Source organism: Choloepus didactylus, chromosome 4, assembly GCF_015220235.1.
Source record: "Choloepus didactylus isolate mChoDid1 chromosome 4, mChoDid1.pri, whole genome shotgun sequence".
NCBI lineage: Eukaryota > Metazoa > Chordata > Mammalia > Pilosa > Megalonychidae > Choloepus > Choloepus didactylus.
Genome location: NC_051310.1, coordinates 159,378,189 through 159,387,365, shown reverse-complemented (window position 1 = coordinate 159,387,365; position 9,177 = coordinate 159,378,189). Strand labels below are relative to the sequence as shown.

At 38.9% G+C, this 9,177-nt stretch overlaps 1 pseudogene; it reads right to left on the bottom strand.

Moving 5' to 3' along the window:
- Nucleotides 1-7,775: 7,775 nt before the first annotated feature.
- On the bottom strand, nt 7,776-8,816 carry LOC119532973 (annotated as a pseudogene).
- Nucleotides 8,817-9,177: the final 361 nt, after the last annotated feature.

Below are 9,177 nucleotides of genomic sequence, written 5' to 3'. Positions count from 1 at the left end.
GCTGTGGTGTACAGAAGAGAGACTGGTGAGAAAAGAGATATCCAGTGGGCATTTCTGGAAATGCTATGTACTCTCAGATGCAACCCTCCTTCTCTTTCTCTTCTATGGAATATTAAATTCTACATTTCTCACTAATGTGCTTAGGCAGGTGCAATTTTGTTTTAAAGGAGCTTTTTAAAAAGGAAAATGAGGGGTCAAGTCATTAATAGATTTTTAAAATATAGAGGTATCTTACAAATGTAAATGTAAATGTCCTAATAGAAAAGTCATGTCACTCCACCCCTACTAAATAGTTGTTGAACAAATAGTTAAATAGGAGTTTGAAGTGTGCCACGCTGCCTGGGGTGCCAACCTCTTTCCTCAATTCAGCTGGTGTCTTGGGAGTAAGAGAACCCAGATTTAAACAACACAGAGACACTCACAGTCAGACAAATATCAAGAGAGGATAGAGCTTAGGGAGAGGAAAATCCATTTGTCTGTTGGGATTCATGTGAATCTGCTAATCTACATCTACAGGATGCGGCAATAAAGGAACATTCACGAAAGCAAGAGAGAAGGAACAGTCATTTGTCATAAAAGGAGGAGTTTCAGACAGGCAGAGAAAGGAGATATTGTCAAATATTGCAGTGAGGTCCAGTGAGATCAAGACAGAAACGTTTCCATTTGGAGGGTAAAGCTATCCCAGTGAAGAAATGAGACCTTGTGTGATACCGTAGATTAACCAAGGGACCAATTTAGAAAGAGAAGATCATAAGAGTCAGAGAAGAGCCACCCCCTCTGGAGGCCCTCTTCTTTCTCACTCCACATGCTCTCTAGGAGTTGATCTATTTCTGTGATATCAATTGCCTTCTAAATAATGATCTACTCAAGTCAATCAGTCTAGCCCAGACACCTCTTTCTCTCCTCATCCACCTCTCCCTCCTTCGTTCTCCTTCTTTTCTCCCACTCAGCCTATCAGACCTTTTCACTTACATCCCCTCCATCCTAGCTTCACTCCTCATCCTTTCCCACTTGCATTATTGCTCTGCCTGCCCAGCCTTGCAGAGCTCTACACCCCTGCCAGAGGGATCTTTCTGAAACACAAATCTAATCATGCAAATACCTTTGATTGAAATTCTTCCTTTAACATCAATAATTAATGTGGATGTAAGATGTGATAAAATTACTTCACCTCTGTGCTTTAACTTCCATTATGTACAAAAGAGATCATGCTGAATTTCTTTTCCTACAGCAGAAGGACTTCTGTGATGATTAATTCAACACTGCTTTCTAAAAACAAAGGCTTAAGTTTGTAAATGTCAGAGAAATGAGCCTATGGTATAAAGCTAAGTTTTAAAGTTTTAATTACCAATAATGTAAAATGCAGAGTAAAATCCTAGAAGGAAATAAACTAAAATTTAAATGGCAATTGTTTGATTGTCTATTAAGTATACGATTATGGACAACAATTATTATTTTCTTCATAATGCATTTTCTACATTTCCCACAATGGGTAAATAATTCTATCACAGATGGAAAATAGTCAACTTTTTAGAAAACCTGAGTTGTCTGAAAGAGGCACTGATACAAAAAAGAATTCCTAATATTAAAAACTGCTGTTACAATTCTTTCTGAGGAGGGATGCTGGCTTTATTACTGAACTGTTATGAGGACTCCGTCCTCTCTTTGTGCTTCTTCCAGGTTAATGTCTAGGAGACATTACCAACATACATCACCAAGGACAATTCGAAAGTATCCCCACGTTACCTGGCTAAGGTGAGTGAAAGCTCTACTGAAGCTGACAGTTAATTAAAGGAGGCTGCCACATGGCTGGCAGCTCCGTACTGTGGAGGGTGACATAGCTCTTGTGGGGCCTCAGAGTAAAATTTCAAAACCTAAAGCAGGCACTAAATAAAGTTTAATTTATATATGAATTTTAACAAAATTGCTAAATGGAAATTCACCTGATAATACTCTCTACCTATTTTACTCACACCAGCCAGGCAAACTAAACATTAACCCAAAAAGGAATCATTTATAGATTCTTTCTTGGCAGCTGGGATTTTCATTAAAAGACTATTTTCTACCTGTCTGTATTTTTAGCTTCTTGGCTTATTTCTTTCAAAGAGAAAGCTCTTTTTAAATGTTTCTACCATGCAGGAGAGTAGATCCATGCTAATTACAGGGGTGCAAGTCTTTTCACAGCTTAGTTCTCAGTTCACACAGAACAAGCTGCGTAACAATTTTTTTAATAAAATAGTTTTAATAAAAGTTGTCATAAGAAAAAAAATTGGTAGCTTTAAGCCAGTGTTTCTCAACCAGAGTGATTTTGCCCCTCTGGAGACATTTGGCAATGTCTGGAGAGAGTTTTTGCTATCATAACTGAGGGGCTTCTACTGGCATCTAGTGGATAGAGGCCACAGATGCATAGGACAGGCCCCACAACAAAGAATTATCCTGCCCAAAGTACCAATAGTGCCAAGGCTGAGAAATCCTTAATTAAAAAGAATAAAATTCTGAGATCTAAGATGACAGCATAGAGAGGAGTGGAAGCTAGTTAGTCCCCCTGGAACAACTAATAAACAACCAGGAACAACTAGTTAATAATCCAGAATAAATGTAGGGGGACAAACATGACCATCCACTCATCTTACACCAACCTGAATTGGGAGGAATGCCCAAGATCACAGCATAAAATCTGTGAGTAAAACTGCAGATCCAAGTCAGGAGACCTCTCTCCCCACAACCAGAGCTGCAAAGCCTCATGGTGCCAGAGAGAAGCTCTCTCCCAGCAAGCAAATATAGCTCAGCTGAGCTCCAACTGGGGTTTTAATTAACAAGCGTGGACTGCTGCTACGAGCTATGAATCCCCAACAAGCAGACAGAGGCTTTGGGTGATGACTGACCTTAGAGAGCCAGAAGATGACCACAGACTGGCCCTGAAGGGGGCTTTCTGTCCCTGTTCTGGCTCAGTGGAGAAAGCCTCAGCCATTTTCAGTTCCCAGCACTCAGACCCAGACAAGGGTGGAGATAACACAGGCAGAGTCTACTCAAATTCTAATGACCACTCCCTAGGGGTTATCTTCCCTAAGAGGAAAGGAGTGGGGCCCAGCTCTACTACCTGCCTTCTATTCAGAACCATACCCAGAGCCTGGGGAAAAACAGCCACAGGCGACACCTCCTTATATTAGTCTGTAGTTACAGGCTGACAGGCACCTCTTGCTGGGCAGAAAAGCACAGTGACCTGAGGCATCACAGGGTGTACCAATTTTCTAAGACACACCCTCGGGGAAACCAGATACTGAATATTTCTTCCTTCTGGGACCTGAGCCCATTCTGGTCTGGGAAGACCTGATTGGGGTAACCAAGGAAACCATGCCTAGACAACAGAAAACTACAACCTACACCAAGAAAAATGAAGTTATGGCCCAGTCAAAGGAACAAACTTACACTTCAACTGAGATACAGGAATTGAAACAACTAATAACAAGTCAATTCAAAAAGTTTAGGGAAGATATGGTGAAAGAGATGAACTATATAATGAAAACACTAGGCGTACATAAGGTAGAAATTGAAAGTTCCAAAAACCAACTAGCAGAATCTGTGGAAATGAAAGGCACAACACAAGAGATGAAAGACACAATGGAAACATACAACTGCAGATCTCAAAAGGCAGAAGAAAACTCTCAGGAACTGGAGAACAGGGCACCTGAAAGCCTACACACAAAAGAACAGATAGAGAAAAGAATGGAAAAATACGAGCAACATCTCCAGAAACTTAAGGACAAAACAAAAAGCAAGAATATACATGTCATTGGTGTCCCAGAAAGAGAAGAGAAGGGAAAGGGAGCAGAAGCAATCATAGAGGAAATAATAAATGAAAATTTCCCATCTCTTATGAAAGACATAAAATTATAGATCCAAGAAGCACAGCATACCCCAAACAGAATAGATATGAATAGGCCTACAACAAGACACTTAATAATCAGATTATCAAACATCAAAGATAAAGAGAGAATCCTGAAAGCAACAAGAGAAAAGCAATCCATCACATACAAAGGAAGCTTGATAAGACTATGTGCGGATTTCTCAATAGAAACCATGGAAGCAAGAAGGAAGTGGGGTGATATATTTAAGATACTGAAAGAGAAAATCCACCAACCAAGAATCCTATATCCAGCAAAACTGTCCTTCAAATATGAGGGAGAGCTTAAAATATTCTCTAGCAAACAGACAATGACAGAGTTTGTGAACAAGAAACCTGCTCTACAGGAAACGCTAAAGGAAGCACTGCAGACAGAAAGGAAAAGACAGGAGTGAGAGGATTAGAAAACAATTTTGGGAGATAGTAGCACAGCAATGTAAGTACACTGAACAAAGATGACTGTGAGTATGGTTGAAAGAGGAAGGTTGGGACCATGTGAACAAAAGATGAAGGATAGAGACTGGAACTGTATAACTCAGGGAAACCTAGGGTGCTCAACAATTGTAATTAAAGGTACAAATATGTTTTTACATGAGGTGGAACAAATGAATGTCAACATTGCAAGGTATTAAAAATAGGGTGGGATTGGGGGAAAAATACAATCAATGCAAACTAGACTATAATTTACAGAAACGTCATATTATGCTTCCTTTAATATAACAAAGGCAATATACCAAAGCTAAATGCATATGGTCGGGGGGGGTGGGGAATAGGGGAAGGGTATGGGATTCCTGGCATTAGTGATGTTGTCTGACTTTTTATTCTGCTTTAGGTTAATTCTATCTTCCTTTTGTTGCTTTCTAGCTGTCAAGTTTTGGTTTTTGTTTTGTTTTGTTTTCTCTCTCTCTTTCTCTTTTCTTTTTCTTTTGTCTCTCTGCCTTCTTTGTCTCTTCCTCCTTCTTTATGGAAGAAATGGAGATGTCCTTATATAGATAGTGGCAATGGTGTTGAATACATAAATAAGTGACTATACAGGGAACCAACATTTGTTTACTTAGGACAGAATGCATGATGTGTGAACAAAACCATCTTAAAAGAAATAGGTTGATGAAAAACCTTTAGGGCACTATATTGAGTGAAATAAGATAGACACACAAAGGCAAATACTGCAGGGTCTCACTGATATGAACTAATTATAATATGTAAACTCAAAGACATGAAATAAAAGTTACCAGGATATAGAATGAGGATAAAGAATGGGGAGTGGTTGCTTATTATGAGCAGAATGTTCAACTAGGGTGAAAGTAAACATTTGGAAATGGACAGGGGTGATGGTAGCATGTTGTGAGAATAACTAACAGTGCTGAATGGTGTGTGAAGGTGGTGGAAAGGGTAAGCTCAGAGTCACATCAGTCACCAGAAGAAAAGTTGGAGGTTAAAAGATGGGAATGTATAAAACAGTGAATCTTGTGGTGCACAATGTCCGTGATTAACTATACAAATATTAGAAATCTCTCTCATGAACTAGAATAAATGTATGAAACTATAACTAGAAGTTAATAATAGAGGGGTATATAGGAAAAAACATACCTATTGCAAAATGTACTATCATTATTAATGTTTTAACATTCTTTCATCAACAGTAACAAATGTACTATACCAAAACTATGAATCAGTAATGGAGGAGGGCATGGTTAGGGGTATGGGAGGATTTGAGTTTCCTTTTTTTGTCTTTATTTCTTTTCTGGTAATGAAAATGTTATAAAAATTGAAAAAAAGTTAATTGTGGTAATGGATGCACAGGTGTATGATGGTACCATAGGCAGCTGATTGTATATTTTGGATCTTTGGATAGTTGGATGGTATGTGAACAATCTCAATAATATATATATATATATATATATTTCCTCTTAAGTGCCTGCTGGTAGAATTTGGGACTCTCTCCAGAGGGAACTAGGAGTGGTGATCAATCAACTAATCTTTTCCAACCTCTCAGCTCAGGATCCAAGCAGCATCTTTATCAATAGAAGCCATAAAGTACTCTTCCTATATTTCATACAAACCCCTAGTCATCACATTAGTTATCATTTCCATCATATTAATTATCATTTTCTACCTGGTGGAAACTAGTTAACAATCTGAGAACAGAAAACAAGAATTAGATGCAAATTAGGATCTAGAGTAGACAGAGGCATGGATCTTGTTCAGGCATGGATAAAAGAGAAGATGATGAAGACAAAATCCAATCTCCTCAAATTCTGCCTAACTTCATGCTACAGAACATAAAGAACACAGACTTTAGAATAAGCAAACCTTCATTTGACTTCCAACTCTAACATTTACTAGCTGTGAAGAACATGAAAAGTTAATTTCCTTATTTGAGTCTAAGTTTCCTCATAACTTAAGTGGAAATAATAATTTTATCTTCCTATCAGGGCTCTTTTTGAGAGAAATGATCAATAAATGTTAGTTTCCTTCTCCTGTCTATATTCAAGGCTGTAATAGCGGTTAAATAGCATTCATTTTCTAATACTCAATGAAAAGTTATTTAGTTATCTCAGAACCTTGGTGTGGTGAATTGAATCGTGTACCCCAGTCTGGACATATTCTTGGTCTTGTACCACATGTGGTGGGCCTGGGCCTTTTGTAAATAGGATCTCTTGAAGATGTTACTCCAGTTAACATGTGGCCCAAATGAGACGGTTTGGACTTTAATCTGGATTACTGAAGTTTCTAAGTAGAATGAAATTCAGACATAGAGAGTGAAAGCCACAGGAAGAAGCCATAAGTCAACAGAACTTGGAGAAGAAAGAAGACATGGCTATGTGCAGAAAAGCCAAGGATGAAAGTTCACCAGCAGTTCGTCCCAGAACGCCAGTCTTTGGGGAGAAAGCATCAGCTTGCTGACACCTCGATTTTGGATTTCTAGCCTCAAAGCCATGAGCCAATAAATTCTTCTTGCTTAAGCCAACCCACTGTATGGAATTTGTCACAGCAGCCCAGTAAACTGAGCTACCTTCTGTGGTAGTTTGAAGTTTTATGTACCCCAGAAAATGTCACGTTCTTTTAATCCATTCTGTGGGTGTAGACCTATTGTGGGTGGGATCTTTTGATTAGAATATTTCAATTGAGAAGTGATAATTTTTTTTCTTTTAAACAGTTTTTTTTTTTTTTTTTTACTTTTAAAAGGGATTTAATTGAGTATTTTGATTCCTCACTACTTGACAACTACATTTTCTTCCTCAGCACTGGATGGAACTGGGGTGAAACAGCTTTGTCCTCTACTTCCCCTTAATGTAAAAGTTTTCTAGAATTTCAGCAGTGAGCATCATCCTGCTCAACCCTACCTCCATGAAAATGTGAGAGAGATGTAAGATGGAAGGTCTGTTCAAGGCAAGAAGATTCCAACCTCAAACATTTCACTGCATCAACTTACATCATGCCGGCTGTTCTATCCTTGTGTAGTAAATTATTCTTGAAAATGAATGAGTACAATAGTACCCTCACAGCCATCATTGCTTATTTTTTTATACAAACTATTTTCTATTCAAGTATAGGCATATAAAACATTTGTACAGATAAATTAGTGTTTTGGAATTAAAAACTCAGTAACATCTACAAATGCTCTTTCTAAGTTCTCAAATCCATACAATTGTTTTCAAGAGTGGAAACCTGAACATACTAGCTATCCATTAAAAACATGTCAGAATACTGGACAGCTCCAGAGTAGACCATGATGTAACAAAACAAGAATCATTAATTTAGCTCTTTTGTTATGCTGAATCCTCTAGCTAGTTTTAAACAGAGGCCAATGAATAGAATAGTCAGGTATTTAGTAAGTAGTGTTGATTTCTACTAGCCAAACTTAGCCCTAATAAACAAACAGGTGACCCAGGATATTCTTTCTCAACTCATTGTCTATTCTGAAGTTTGAAACATTTTTAATTAAAGACTTCATTTTTCCTGTAGACTTCAACATGTTGGCCCAAACAACACTGTTCCTGAGGTGTTCTCTGATTCTGACTTTGGAATTAGTTTTTCAAGTTTCACTTTGGCCTTCGCTTCGATACCAATGAGCAAATTTCTTTTTCAGGGCCTCTGTAATGAGAGAAGCAGGGTCAGTAGGGTCCACTGGTTTGGGCTTTACATCTTGCTCTGAACTTTTAATAGACTTAAGTTTTACATTGTTCATTTCTTTAAGGATTTCTAGCATATTTGGCATGTCCAGTACTGGCTTTTTTCTCCCTTCACTCTTTAATCAGATCAATAGCAGATGTACTTTGGTGGAGCCCTGTTGCAGGGAGGGGAGGTGGTAGTGGTGGTAGAGGTGGAGGTGGAGGTGGTGGGACAGAGGGTAGTGCTGTGGTAACCGATGTGGTAGAATCTAAGTCACCTGCAATGAGATTCTGCTGCTTTTGCAGGGTCACAATTTTGGCAATCTGAGCTCTGAGAGTGGTGAGTTCATTTTCAAGAGCACTGATCTTCTGCAGTGCTTCCTCATTCACCAGTGTTGCTGTCCTCAGTTGAGGCTCATCTCGTGACAGGTATCTTAGGAAATCTGCCTGCTTGAGGCTTCTCAAAGAAAGGAAGATCTTTCTGAAGGGGTTATTTTGACATGACCTCTGTCCTTAATCTTGTTGAACACTCTCCATCTTCTTTGGCTACCTATGTAACATCAGCCAAAATGCCACTGCATCCTCTCCTTGGTGGTTAGGACACCATTCTGTTGTATGGCTGGTAAGCTAAAATTGAACTCTTAGGCACTGAATCAGAGACAAATTAGTACCAATTTTCCTTATGATACTTCAAGATGAGCCATATGGCTTCCCAGACCAAAGTACAGATTGCATGCATACTCCAACTTATTAAAAAAAAAAAACATCCTAATTAGGTGCTTAATCCAGCCAAACATTAAGATGGCAAAATCTCCCCAAATTTGCATTTCAAGTACTTCAGGTACACACGGCAGCACATGGTCCAAAAGCACGCCAGGCCCCACTGCAGTCAGCGACCAATATACCTCACATAAGGTGGGTCTTAATCCTCTTACCAGAGTTCTTTATAAGAGGATAAAGGACACACAGAAAGCCCAGAGAAGTTTAGAGAAAAAACCACAGATGGAGAATCCAGAAGCTGAAGCAACTAAACCTGGGAAAGAAGCACTAGCAGACATTGCCATGTGCCTTGCAATCTGACAGAGAAGCCCAAGCTCACTGGTAACCAGTCTTCAGAGAGGGTATCGTCCTGTTGATGCCTTCATTTTGACACTTCCA